Source organism: Dioscorea cayenensis, chromosome 18 (genome assembly GCF_009730915.1).
Source record: "Dioscorea cayenensis subsp. rotundata cultivar TDr96_F1 chromosome 18, TDr96_F1_v2_PseudoChromosome.rev07_lg8_w22 25.fasta, whole genome shotgun sequence".
NCBI classification, from domain to species: domain Eukaryota; kingdom Viridiplantae; phylum Streptophyta; class Magnoliopsida; order Dioscoreales; family Dioscoreaceae; genus Dioscorea; species Dioscorea cayenensis.
Window position 1 is genome coordinate 8,308,489 of NC_052488.1, and position 14,059 is coordinate 8,322,547.

Sequence of the window (14,059 nt, forward strand, 5' to 3'; positions counted from 1 at the left end):
CAAAAGCAACAAGTAAGAGAGCAAAAGTAAAGAAGGGGTAAGGCAATCGATAAAGAAGGGATACCCGGATAATGCTCCGCCTACGATAATTGTTTCAAGTGCAAGAACCCTCTATTATGCTTCGTAATCAATGCAATGGTGAGTTGTGGAAATCCTTAATTACGTAGTCCCAAATCTAAGGTCAACTATGCCTAACTCTATACATGTCCCGGAGGAGAAATCAAACAATCTCAACACCTCGCACTCGCATAGAGTTGCAATGAGCTCTAGGGATTCCAAGTGATAAATCTCTTCCTAATTATAGACCTAACCCTTTGGTCCAGGTGGAAGGTCCCTAACCACAATTGAGCCCTAGATACTAAGATCACCTCAACGCTTCACTTCGTTGCACGCGCAACTAAGCCCTAGCGGAAGTTCATCCCTTAGACCATTCACTCTATTATGGCCGCAAAGAACTCGAGGAACGGAGGTAGAATCTATCACACCGGAGGGGAAAGGGGACGCTCCTGTACCTCTCGACTCACCCTCTCAACCCTATCCAACTTAGCTTTGTCTAACGCTCATGATGTGTCACTCACTCACAAGGTTACCAACAAGAACTCTCAACCCTAGTGTCGCTCTAGGGGAAATGTTCATACAATCAAGTATTCAAGGTTGGAACTCACAATAAACATCAATTTATTGAAAGCATAATAAAGAGGTTCAAAGAAACAAATACATCCTAGGGTTCACAAAACTCGAGTACCCACTAGGGGTTTAGTTCTCCATGGAGCTAAGTACAATCAAAGAAATAGAATGTAAAAGCAATGAATCCATAAAGAAACCCCCTCGATAGTCATGTCGATGGTCTTGTGGAAAGTCCTCTACTCGTCGTCCAAGGATTCCCTCATCCGGTATAGGATACGCCTCGACGGAAGCTCCCCTACCAACCTTCTTCCTAAGGAATGACGATGTCAGAGCCATAGAACCTCTCCAAAACCTTGGCCAATACCCCTCGAAACCCTAGCCGAAGCCCTCTCTCAAGTTGGGGAAAAGATGGAGAAAACAATACCAAAATCGGGGCTAAATAGGCTTTAAATAGGGCTGCAATCGGGCGACTACACGGGCGTGGGTGCTCCACGCGCCCGTGCAGAATTTTTACACGGCCGTGGATAATTTCCGCACGCCCGTGTGGATTCTGTGTTTCTCTGATTTCTCGGCCGGCTGTGAGCAGTGCTGCTACAGTATATGCTACAATGTTGCTACAGTGCTCTGCTACAGTATTCGGCCTGAATAGCTTCCCAATTCCATACTTTCATCGGGGTAACGCAACGGGCACACGTTCACGTCGTGGATCACTTGCTTCTTCAATGGTGTACACATTGGTGGAGCTCTTGTTCTATGTGCATAAGTCGGAATGCTCGAATGTGACTGTCTTTGTGCCCCTCCAAATGGATGTGCCCACTCGAATACGAGGAGGTTGGCACACACTCTAGCATCTCACACCTGACCTATGTCTTCGTGTTTGAACCTTAGCAAGATTTCCTCCAAAATTGGTGCATTATGATCCACATTGGCCTATTTCCTTAATACACGGCCTCACAACCCTACCTGCATAAAAGTAACATAAAAACACACATATTAGTGTAAAAACCCGAGGAAAGTAATGTCAACACAAGGAATGAACGCTTCGCATTCGTATCGCACAAGCACTTATCAATTCTTCCATATTTGCCCCCACTTTGGCAACGAATAACTTCTTAATTTTTTTTTTATTCTTGTATATATATAATAATATATATCCATTCAAATCATGTAGCTTAGACAAACTGTACTAGTTGCCTCTGTGTATAAATCCAAATATTCAGGCAACAACAACAATGACTCCTTTTGCACCAATAATGCAACCTTGACCAACTGTACCAGTTGCCTAATCTCCCCCGGTTCCACATTCAAAGACTTCTGCCCATGCCTTTGAGGACCATGCCCCTGCGATGGAGGCACCATCCAATGATTTTGAGAACACTAGCCCCCCTAACTTATCACTTTGGAAAGTCTAATTATGTATGTAGAATTTATTATGTTATGACAATTTTATAATTTTGTTTATAATTTTTTCTATAAAGGATTTCTTATGTTTTTAATTAAATTATTTTGACATCACTCTTTTTTTCAGGGATTATGAAGTGAAGGGAGTGGTACATGAATTGGTCAAAGGGCACTATAAAGAGGCATGTACTGGATGGGGGAAAATGCCCAAAGATGTGAGGCAACTGATATTCACCACTTTTAGGGTAAATATCATTTAATTAGTTAAATGCTACCAATCTAGTATCTAGTATTTGTAGTATGATTTAGTGATTTAGAGGTTATTTTAGTCCTTGTTTTGTGTGTGAAAATGGAAATCATGTTATTGTTATCATATATCATCTTAGAGATAGTGATGGACTTATAATTTTTCCTTGCATGAATGAGTTGGATTTATAGATTAATAGCATGTGATGGGAATATAGGGGTTGATCTTGATCTTGAGTAGTCAAAGAATTAATGATAATCATTAGATTCTAATGTCTTGCATAGATTTTATAAATTATTAATATTATTAATATCATCATAAGTATATATATTAAACTAGGCATGTGCTGGTTGCAAGTTGGATCAAAACTATTAGGGAGATCTTCATGCACCACACTTAATGACATTACTTTTTCTGGTTTGAAAAATATCATTTTCTCTTACTTACATTACAATTTAATAATTCCTTGTGGTGATTATGTGAATTGTTATAGATTATAAGTCTTGATAACAAAATTGCTTTGTATGTATAAAATAAATTAAAATTGTGTTGTTTATCATGGAGATATTGATAACTTAATATAAAATTGCTTTTGTTTTAATGGATATAGGAACAATTTGACAAAGCTACCATAGATAGATGTAGCCAAGGGGTTGATGAGGATCAAATCAATTGAGATGAATTATGGGATGAGATAGGCATTGGAAGTCATAATGGAGTGGTAGGCAAGGGTAATATTATTAGGCAAATGTCTTCATCCAAATATAAGCCACACTAGGGGCCTTCTTAATTAACTGAGCAACTTTGTGACAAAGTTAAGGAGTTACAGGCGGAACTTGTTGCGTCTCATGCAGAGGCCAATGATTTATTACTGGTTGAGTTGGCTCGTCACGAGTTATTTGAGTCATCATTGCTTGCCACACTTCAAGTGCAAGGTATTGAGCTATCTAGAATGCCTATTGCTTCTCGCACACCACATGGCCCTCAAGCACTGACATGAGAATCACAAACACATGCGGAGAAGAACTCCCAGATCGTAAAGAGAGTTCACATATCCCGTTCTACCGATAATTCTCTTGAAGACTTTGAGGATAATGTAAAGGCTTTATGATGATGTAGATGTAGAGGGTTCAAGTTGGAGTTTTGTGGTGTTTTGTTAGATTGCAGCTTGTTGTGATATTATGATTGTAATAAAATTCTGTTTATTTCATAAATATTGAAAAATATATTTTGATTAATTTATAGAATAAACAAAACTGTGACAAATTTTGTGACAAAAAAAAGCTCCAAAATTAGTGCCAAAAACCATGCCAAATGTGAACAATTCCTTTATAATAAATAGTGACAAAAACCACGCCAAAAACTATGAGAAATGGAACCGTGCCAAAAGACAATAACAAACAAAACCATGCCAAAAACCGTGATAAACAAAATTGTGCCAAAAATAGTGTCAAATGAAATCATAGAAAAAACTATGACAAACACTATGACTGTGCAAAAATCTTGAGAAAAACTGTAACAACCGCCCTGACAAATGTTGTGATGGTTTAATGAAAAGTGTGACAAATATTGGCACAGTTTAACGATTCTATGTCAAATTCTATTTGTCTCACATGCTATAGGCATGGTTGCATTTCTATGCAAAAACCTATAACAAAATTAGCTTGTCATAGTTTTTTGGCTTATTTTCATGCCAAATTTACCATGCGAAAATCCTGTTTATCTTGTAGTTAATGGAAATGTAGAAATTCATGTCCCAAGGAGTCAATGAAGAGACTTTGATAAACTGCCATTATTTTGCCTAGTGGAAACGAGAGCATACTCTACATGCCATCGCCGGTTGAGCCTCGTGATAAGTGCTATTTTATACATGTTTATCAATCATATTTAGTACTTCATTGACCATTTTGAGCTTTGTTTCCACGGATAATTAATACTTAGTTGTTCATTTTGTATCATAGGTTGGAAAAAGCACAATAAGAGCTAAGGAAAGTAAATCAAGAGTAAAACGATGCCAAAATCATCAAATAGAGAGATATACGGGTAGGATACATGCCCGTGTACTTATCTGAGTATATTTCAACCGAGCAGCATGCAATAACCTCCCAATAGCTTCTACCAAGACGAACATGCCCGGGTAGACTAAGGACATGCTTGTGCATATTTAAAAGATCACAGAGCGAGTCCCAGATAAGAGCACGGCAGATTAAGGCTTGCATAGGCATGTAACTACAGACAAGAGAAGAAGAAGTCCTAGGAGATATATGACCATAGATAGAAGTACCCGACCTTGTATAGCAGCTCATGTATACCAAGGTTCTATGAGTTTTGGGTGTCTTCTGGGAGTTACAAAGGCAAGGTACACACTCATGTACCTGCCAGTGTAATGGTCGGGAACTTTTAGTATAAATTGAAGTTTTGAAGGAGGTTTCCAAGGAAAAAGGTTCTAGAGTTCCTTAGAAGTGGTTGAAGGAGGCTTCCAAGGATTGAAGGAGAAGCTCGAAGGAGTTACCGGAGTGACGATCCATTACTGTGATAGCGGCTCACATCATCTCCAACCACACGATATTAGGAAGGGTGTTTTCTCTTTACATGTTTAGGGTTTTAGAGTTTCAGATTCTCCTTGTATTGATGAACATGAGCCCCATGAAGGACTAACTCCCTTGAGTCCCCGGATTCATGTAAGTTGGGATTGCTTTATCTTTTGATTGCTTTTAATTTAGATTTACCTTTGCATCCAAATTCATCCTTGTTTTCAATGTTGGTTTTGCTTATTGAAAGTAGCTATACCATTATAACTTCTCTTGTGTATTGAGAGATCCTTGTGAATAGATCATACTTGGATGGGTAGGTATCACTAATGCTCTCTAGCGATAGTAAGGGCACCATGTACCTTTTCATTTGAATTTTGATAGTTCATCTTCAATTCTCAACATGGAGATCCTAGAGCATTTTGTAATCATGCGAGGGTAGGAGTAGGAGAGATTCATTTTTGCCTTAAGCATAGGTTGAGACACTAAGTAGTCTTGAGAGAGCACTTGGTGTGTTTCTGGTTCCCTTCGTTCTGGTTGGCCAAGGTGTAATCTCGATTTAATTGCAATCATTCAATTCATTAAACTCCCTAGTGAAGTTGACAAGATCCCCTTGCGTATATCCCGCAAGTGCACGGGTTTGTCGAAGTAATAATCTCGGCTGAGCAGGTATCGAATCCACAGAGAGTAGGGAGTAAAGACACTTAATTCGATTGTTAGCTATGTGGAATATCAACAATGATAAGTGTGACAATGATTCAATTCTCAACCATTATAAGCAACAAGTAAGAGAGCAAAAGTAAGGAGGAGGTAAGGCAATCGATAAAGATGGGGTACTCGGATGATGCTTCACCTAGGATAATCGCTTCAAGTGCAAGAACTCCCTATTATGCTTCCTAATCAATGCAATGGTGAGTCATGGAAATCCTTACATACATAGTCCCAAATCTAAGGTCAACTATGCCTAACTCTATTCATGTCCCGGAGGAGAGATTAAATAACCTCTCAACCTCGCACTCGAATAAAGTTGCAATGAGCTCTAGGGATTCCAGGTGATAAATCTCTTCCTAATTATAGACCTAACCCTTTGGTCCAGGCAGAAGGTCCCTAACCACAATTAAGCCCTAGATACTAAGATCCCCTCAACGCTTCACTCCGTTGCACGCGCAACTAAGCCCCAGCGGAAATTCATCCCTTAGACCATTCACTCTATTATGGCCGCAAAGAACTCGAGGAACAGAGGTAGAATCTATCACGTCGAAGGGGAAAGGGGACGCTCCTGTACCTCTAGACTCACCCTCTCAATCCTCTCCAACCTAGCTTTGTCTAACGCTCGTGGTGAGTCACTCACTCACAAGGTTACCAACAAGAACTCTCAATCCTAGTGTCACTCTAGGGGAAATGTTCGTACAATCAAGCATTCAAGGTTGGAACTCACAATAAACATCAATTTATTGAAAGCATAATAAAGAAGTTCAATGAAACGAATACATCCTAGGGTTCACAATCACCCAAGTACCCACTAGGGGTTTAGCTTTCCATGGAGCTAAGTACAATCAAAGAAATCGAATGTAAAAGCAATGAATCTATAAAGAAACCCCCTCGATGGTCGTGTCGATGGACTTGTGGAGAATCCTCTACTCGTCGCAAGGGATCCTTTGTCCGGCCTAGGATACACCTCGCCGGATCGATGCCGACGAAAGCTCTCCCAATAACCTTCTTCTAAACGACGCACGATGTCAGAGACATAGAACCTCTCCAAAACCTAGCCAATACCCCTCAAAACCCTAGCTGAAGCCCTCTCTCAAGTTGGGGAAAAGATGGAGAAAAGAATACCAAAATCGGGGCTGAATCGGCTTTAAATAAGGCTGGAATCGGGCGACTCCACGGGCGTGGAGGGTACACGCGCCCTTGTGGAATTTCCACACGGCCGTGGATAATTTTCACACGCCCGTGTGGATTCTCTGTTTCTCTGATTTCTCGGCCGGCAGTGAACAATGCTGCTATAGTGTTGCTGCTGTCCTCTTCTACAATCTTCGACCTGAATAACTTCCCAATTCCATATTTTTATCGGGGTAACGCAAACGGGCACACGTTTACGTCGTGAATCACTTGCTTCTTCAATGATATACATGTTTGTGGAGCTCTTGTTCTTATGTGCATTAATCGGAATGCTCGAGTGTGACTGCCTTTGTGCCCCTCCCAATGGATGTGCTCACTCGAATGCAAGGAGGTTGCCACACACTCTAGCATCTCACACATGACCTATGTCTTCGCATTTGAACCTTAGCAAGATTTCCTCCAAAATAGGTGCATTATGATCCACATTGGCCTATTTCCTTCATACTCAGCCTCACAACCCTACCTGCATAAAAGTAACATAAAAACACACATATTAGTGTAAAAACCTGAGAAAAGTAATGCTCAACATAAGGAATGAACACTTCGCATTCATATCGCACAAGAACTTATCAAACTCCCCCACACTTAAGCTTTTGCTTGTCCTCAAGCAAACATTAAAACATTCTGTGCATCAATTAAGAAAATATTGAAAGTGCTTGGCCTTAGGTTCACCGAGGTATACAAAGAAAGTATTCTACAAGTAAGGAAAATTTCAACACTAAATACGAAAAATCAATGTTCTAGCTAAAAACTTGAATAAAAAAGGACAACAAACCCAAATTTCGTGTATGTGTGTGAACTCACTCAAAACAACCCAAAATATACTCCTCAAAGTTCTAAGTACAAGGGACTTATTTATCTATAAAAGTGACAAAAATTTTAGAAGATGGTAGTAGCTTCACACATCCTCTAAGGTAGCCCTTTCCAAAGCGGCCGCTAAGGTGGCTTTCACACTTTCGAGGTGGTAGCTCTTTCTACCCTAGTGGTAGCTTTCACTCATCCTATGAGATAGCTCTTTCTCTCATTAGGGCATAACTAGTATCCGACTTGTGAGAGTACCTTCATACTTCATAGGTGGTAGCTCTTTCCACCCAATAAATACAAATAAACAATAAAACTATTTTGTTCCTTCTTTTTATTTTTTATTTTTTTTTATCTTTTTTTTATTTGAATTTAGCAAAAGAAGTAAACCTAACTAGTCCCTTTAACATCGAACATGAGTTTCCAATAGAGTTCAGAGAGTGAGTAGTGCACTAACTGTAAATCGGACAAAAATTCCTAAACATTCAAGCAAGAACTAGAGCATGAAAACATTCAATGTTAACAATTCTCCAAGACTTAAGAATACAATCATTGCAACTAAGGTGAACCGCCATTGGCTATGTGAGCATATATCAATCAAAAACAATAGAAAAGATGTGCGCATTATGAAACTACCCCCCCCACACACACACTTAAGTTGTACATTGTCCTCAATGTACACATGCAAGCTCACTCAAAATATATCATTCAAAAATAGATGTGGGAGAAGCAATCAAAACAATACTCCCCTGACTCCTAGTGTTGCGTTTGATGAAGCTAATTCATTGGGAGTAGTGTTCCAACGGGTTGTGAAGCTCACACGGCCAAGTGCCGAAGCACCTTGGCCGTGCCCATGACTAAGTCTCAATTCCCAAGATGACAAGACCATCTGCATGCATACACGAGGGGGTTCAGTGAAGCTCAAGAAAAACAAAAATAACTCAAGTGAATAAAAGATGAAGCAATGAATACAACTCGGTAAATGCAACATAACATAAACTCAGAAGGAAAAATCCTTTCGGAGTGAACAAGTCTAAAAACAAGAAAATAGAATAAAGTAAAATGCACTAAAGTAAATAAAAAGTCAAGTGTCGGAGTCGCTCTCGGGCTCCTGTGCTGCTGCTGCTGCTGAAGTGGAAGCATATAGTGGGTCCTCCGGTGCTAGAGTCGAGGATGGAGGTGCTGGAGGAACTGACGGGGCCTGAAGAGTCCTAGGCTGTAGTACAAATGATGAGGCAACGTCTCGCTCTAGGATCTGCTGTAATATGTCGAAACATGCCATGAACTCTGTATACTGAGTGGCCTGCGTAGCCTGGATCTCATCAACTTCAGCTCGGACCACTCCTATAGCATTCTCGAGCCTCTCAAAGCGATCATTGGCTCGAGATGGTGAAAACATACGCACTGGGGGTGGTTCCTATGCTGCTGGAGGTGCCTCGGTCTCCATCGATACTGGCTGAGGCTCGGGGGCGGGCTGAGATGCTCCGACTTCATCATCCTCATCCTCAGCTATCTCTGGGGCTGGTAGGACTAAAGCAAAGACCCCTGTCCGAATCCTGCGGACCATGCCCATCAACCGTATAGTCTCTAAACTGAGAGGAGCGGGTACACTTGTCTTCTCGGACCAGCGAATCGAATCCAAGAGACCCATGCCCAAAACTAATCTCGTAATGTAGGAGACCGAGAAGATCGCTCCCAGTCTAGCATAGTGTCCCTGGTGCCTGATGTACTCTGCCAGAATGTGCCCTAAATGAATCGGTACGCGCTCTACCATTGAGTACAAGTACAGCAGCTCCTAACGGCTCAAAACACCAGTACTGTCACCGCGGCCATTCACCGACCTACTCATGATGGCGTGCAAATATCTGTACGCAGGTCGAGAAAGGCACGTGGCCTTGGACACCCCTGACTCGTACTGATCTTGACCACATAGTACTCTGTAAGCTCTCTGCGGGGTCAAGGTTCTAGGATAATCAGTAGGAAACTGTGCATACTCCTCTGTATCTGTGAATGCCTCCTCGTACAAGCCAAGTAGGATGGAAAACTGTGTAATGCTCAAGCTATGGTGGCGTCCAAATACTCTGAACTGAATGGTGTCTAAACTGTTGAAGCTCGAATACGCTCTATCAAACTGGAACGAGGATAGCACCTCCAGTGCAAACTCTCGGATGGCTAGCTCTCTAATCGTCAGCAACTACCGCCAACCACCTTCTGAAACTAGATCCTCGATCTCATCGGCAAACTCATCTCCCTGCTGAAGCTCCCGTAATATAGTCATGTTTAAAAATTGAGTCTGTCCGAAACGGAGTCTCGACAAGAGCTCATAACGGACCTGATGTTCAGGAATCGCAAATCGCATGCCCTCGGGCTCAGGGGATGACTCACGTGGCCTCTTACCAGCTTGCTTCTTTAACCTAGGTGCCATGATCTGCAAAATTTAAACGAAATTGATCAAACAAGTTGATAAAACAATGCTGAAGAAATCCACACGGTCGTGTGGAATTTCCGCAAGCCCGTGTGGATTCATGGGGCATGAGAACCGCACGGCCACGCATCAACAATCCAAAAATACAACTTAATAATACTTCTAACTTCGTTCTAAACATAAATCATCGTTCCAATTGAAGAAACGAAGCATTATTAACCAGATTAATCGATATAAACTATGAATTGATGAAGAAGATGATGAAAAAGGATTTACCGATGAGGAGGAGTGAGAAAATGAAGAGCCGGCCAGAAAACTTCGCTAAAATCCTACCAAACTGACGCTATGGACTCGGAGAGTACTGTGAGAGTGTTTTCAAGCGAAAAGGAGTCATGAAGAGGGAGAGGAATCATCCTCTTTTAAACAGAAATCGCGACTTTTGGCATTCTGTGCATCCACACGGCGTGTGGAAATTACACACGCCCGTGCGCCAGACCCACAAGGGTAGACGCACGCCCCTGTGGCTTCCCTAGACATCCGAGAAAAATATCAAGTCTTACACACGCCCGTACGGAAATTCCCCACGGGCGTGGACATTTACATGCTAAACTCATAGGGGCAGCCGCACGCCCCTGTGTTTTCTCGGGATGGAGGGAACACCCTGCAGAGATTCGCACGGGCGTGCGGAAATTACCCACGCCCGTGTGTGGTTCACAAGGTTGCCCACAGGGGCGAGTCCATGCCCCTGTGTGCTCTCGGGAAAATCTGCCCAACTCTGCAGGAGTTTACACGCCCGTGCGGAAATTACCCACGGGCGTGTGTCAGTTGCATGGTCGTTCACAGGGGCAGCCGCACGCCCCTGTACCTTCTCTGGATGAGCTCGCAGTATACACCCACGGACGTGTGGAAATTCCACACGCCCGTGTGTTTTCTCTAAATGACTTAGAAAAACCTGCAGGCTCTGCAGAACTATTCTGAACATGTTTACACACTCAGAGCCTGCTATATTATGCTAAATTTACCAGATAAAAACACGAAATAGAACTTAAACGACCAGACTTCACCAACTCTCAACAAAACACACAATGAGTACTTTTAAAAATCCCACAACAAAATCGCAGCACAAGCACTTAAAAATTGAAACACCAACACTTAACAGTTTATTCATGAAAACAAACTAAACTAAAAGGTGCGAGAACAATAAACACTTGGGTTGCCTCCCAAGAAGCGCTTGTTTAACGTCACTAAGCTTGACGTATCTTTCTTACCTCACGGGGGTTCATAAATGAAGGTTGCCCTCTTACCCATGGCTTGAAAGCATGATGAGCAAAATCTCTTGAGGGTAGAAGGTGTACTCTCGGGCTTCGGACCACCTAGCAATGGTTCGTCCAACTTCCTTGGCTCATGTACGTCTCCAACATTCTTGGAGCATTTTCGGTGGCGTCTCCGAGCCCTCTTCATTTTCCGGAGCACCTTCTTCAAGATCCCCGGGGTAGATGTTTCTTCTCCAGTCAAACCAAGCATCATTACTTCTTCATTTCTCTCCTCTTGGTCGAACAAACCTTCATATGGATCCGGGTTGAACATTTCCTGCACATATTCATCAACAAGCTCATCAGTAGTGTCTAGAAAGTATAAAGTGTCATCGAAATCAAGAGAATGCCGCATGGCTTCAACAAGGCGGTATGTGAGCTTGTCATCTCCAACTCTCAATGTGAGCTCTCTGCCGTCCATGTCAATCAATGCTTTGGAAGTCTGCAAGAACGGTCTCCCAAGTATCAAGGGTACATCCGCATCCTCATCGACATCTAGCACTACAAAGTCAACCGGAAAAATGTACTTGTCCACCTTGACAAGCACGTCTTCAGTGATGCTTCTCGGATGTCGTACTGTTCGGTCCACCAATTGTAAAGTCATCCGAGTAGGCCTAGGTTCTCCAAGCCTAGCTTTTGGAAGAAAGTATATGGCATGATGTTGATACTTGCCCCTGAATCCGCCAATGCCATTTCCTCACCTAAGTTGCCGATGTTACACGGAATGATGAAGCTTCCCGGGTCTTTCTTCTTGTTCGGCATGTTCTTTTGCAACACCGCCGAGCATGAAGCATCTAGCACCACTGAAGCACTCTCCTCCAATTTCCTCTTGTTGGTCAATAGGTCTTTTAGGAACTTCGCGTACTTAGGCATTTGAGCCAATGCCTCTACAAAAGGAATATTGATGTGGAGTTGCTTGAACAGACTCAGGAACTTCTTATACTGTTCATCCCCTTAGTCATTCTTCAATCTAGAGGGGTAAGGGATTCTTGGCTTGAATGGTTAGGGTGCCACCTCTTTCTCTTTGTTTACTCCCTTCTCAACCTCTACAACCTCGGGTGCATGTTCTTTCGTTTTTTCACTCGGAAGCCTCCCTTCAACCTCACGACCACTTCTCAAAGTGATCGCCTTCACATGTTCTCTAGGATTGGTTTCCGTGTTGCTTGGTAAACTTCCATGTGGCCTTTCGGAGAGAGACTTTGCAATTTGCCCTACTTGATTTTCAAGGTTGTGCAAAGAGGCGGTGTGATTGCGAAGTGTAGCCTCGACTGATTCAAACATTGTATTTGCCGATTGAACAAATCTAGCCAAGTGCTTCTCCAAATCCGTCATTCGGGTTTCCAAGCCTGAAATTCTGTTTTCCACTTGAGGTGCTTGTTGCTGTTGTTGGAAACCCGATGGCCCCATGGTCTTCTGTGGTCCTTGATTTCTCCATGAAAAATTGGGATGATTCTTCCAACCTGAATTGTAAGTATTGCTATATGGATTCCCTTGAGGTCTCATGCCATTACCTACAAAATCAACGTTTTCCACTGAAGAAACATCACCAATAACGATCGGGCAATCGGAGGGAGCATGTCCTCCACCACAACCGGTGCAATTGGTCACGGCCGCAACACTATTCGAAGCTATAAGATCTAGCTTCTTACTCACACTCTCCACTTGGGCCGCCAATGAAGTTACCGCATCAATTTCATAGAGACCGGCCACCTTTTTCTTCTCCTTAGCGTTCCACTAGTAGCTATTTAACCCCATTTTCTCAATCAATTGACGAGCCTCATCGGGGGTCTTACTACCTAAGGTACCTCCTGCCGCCGTATCCAAGAGTTGCCTTGTACTCAGGTTTAAACCATTGTAGAAGGTTTGAACAATCATCCACTCCAGGAATCCATGTTACGGACACTTTCGCAGGAGTTCCTTGAACCTTTCCCATGTCTCAAATAGAGACTCCAACTCCAACTGCACAAAGGATGAGATCTCATTCCTAATCTTTACTGATTTTCCGGGAGGGAAATAACGGGCTAGAAAAGCTTCTACCATCTCCTCCCATGTAGTGATTGATGCTCTAGGTAATGAGTGTAGCCACTGCTTTGCTCTCCCCTTTAAGGAAAATGGGAAGGCTCTCAATTTGATGGCATCATCCGTCACACCATTTATCTTCAGCATGTCGCACACCTCGAGGAAGCTCTCTATGTGACTGTGCGGACTGCTGCAGCATATGGATGAATGCCGGTTTTAGCTCGAAGTTTTGAGCTGTAATTGGGGGACGCACAATACTCGATTGTGTCCCCAACACTGAAGGACTCGCATAATCGGATAGTGTTCGTTGTTGCTCATTTTGTTCTGCCATGTTTTCAGATCCTTCTACTTCCAAATCAGCTGGATTATGCTATTCTTGCACAGGTTCTTTCCCTTTTCTTCTAAGTGTACGTTCAAGCTCAGGGTTTCCTTCAATCAATATTGATGGATTCCCTCGGGTCATAACCTAGAGCTGCACCAAAAACAAAGAAAAAGACAATCAGAAGGATGATAGAATAAGAAGATATGAATTAGAATGTGTGGTGAAATAGCTAAGAAAACAAAGTGCAAAGTATCTCTAAACGCCTAGCTCCCCGGCAACGGCGCCAAAAACTTGACAAGATCCCCTTGCGTATATCCCGCAAGTGCACGGGTTTGTCGAAGTAATAATCCCGGGTTAGCGGGTATCGAATCCACAGGGAGTAGGGAGTAAAGACACTTAATTCGATTCTTAGCTATGTGGAATATCAACAATGATAAGTGTGACAATGATTCAATTCTCAACAATTAAAAG

The 14,059-nt window shown here is 42.4% G+C and overlaps 1 non-coding gene across 1 annotated transcript; it reads left to right on the forward strand.

Annotated features, from left to right (window-relative positions):
* The first annotated feature begins 13,132 nt into the window (after positions 1–13,132).
* LOC120283119 lies at positions 13,133–13,239 on the forward strand. The gene has a single exon (XR_005543120.1). It is a non-coding gene; the product is annotated as a small nucleolar RNA R71 (small nucleolar RNA).
* The last annotated feature ends 820 nt before the right edge of the window (positions 13,240–14,059 follow it).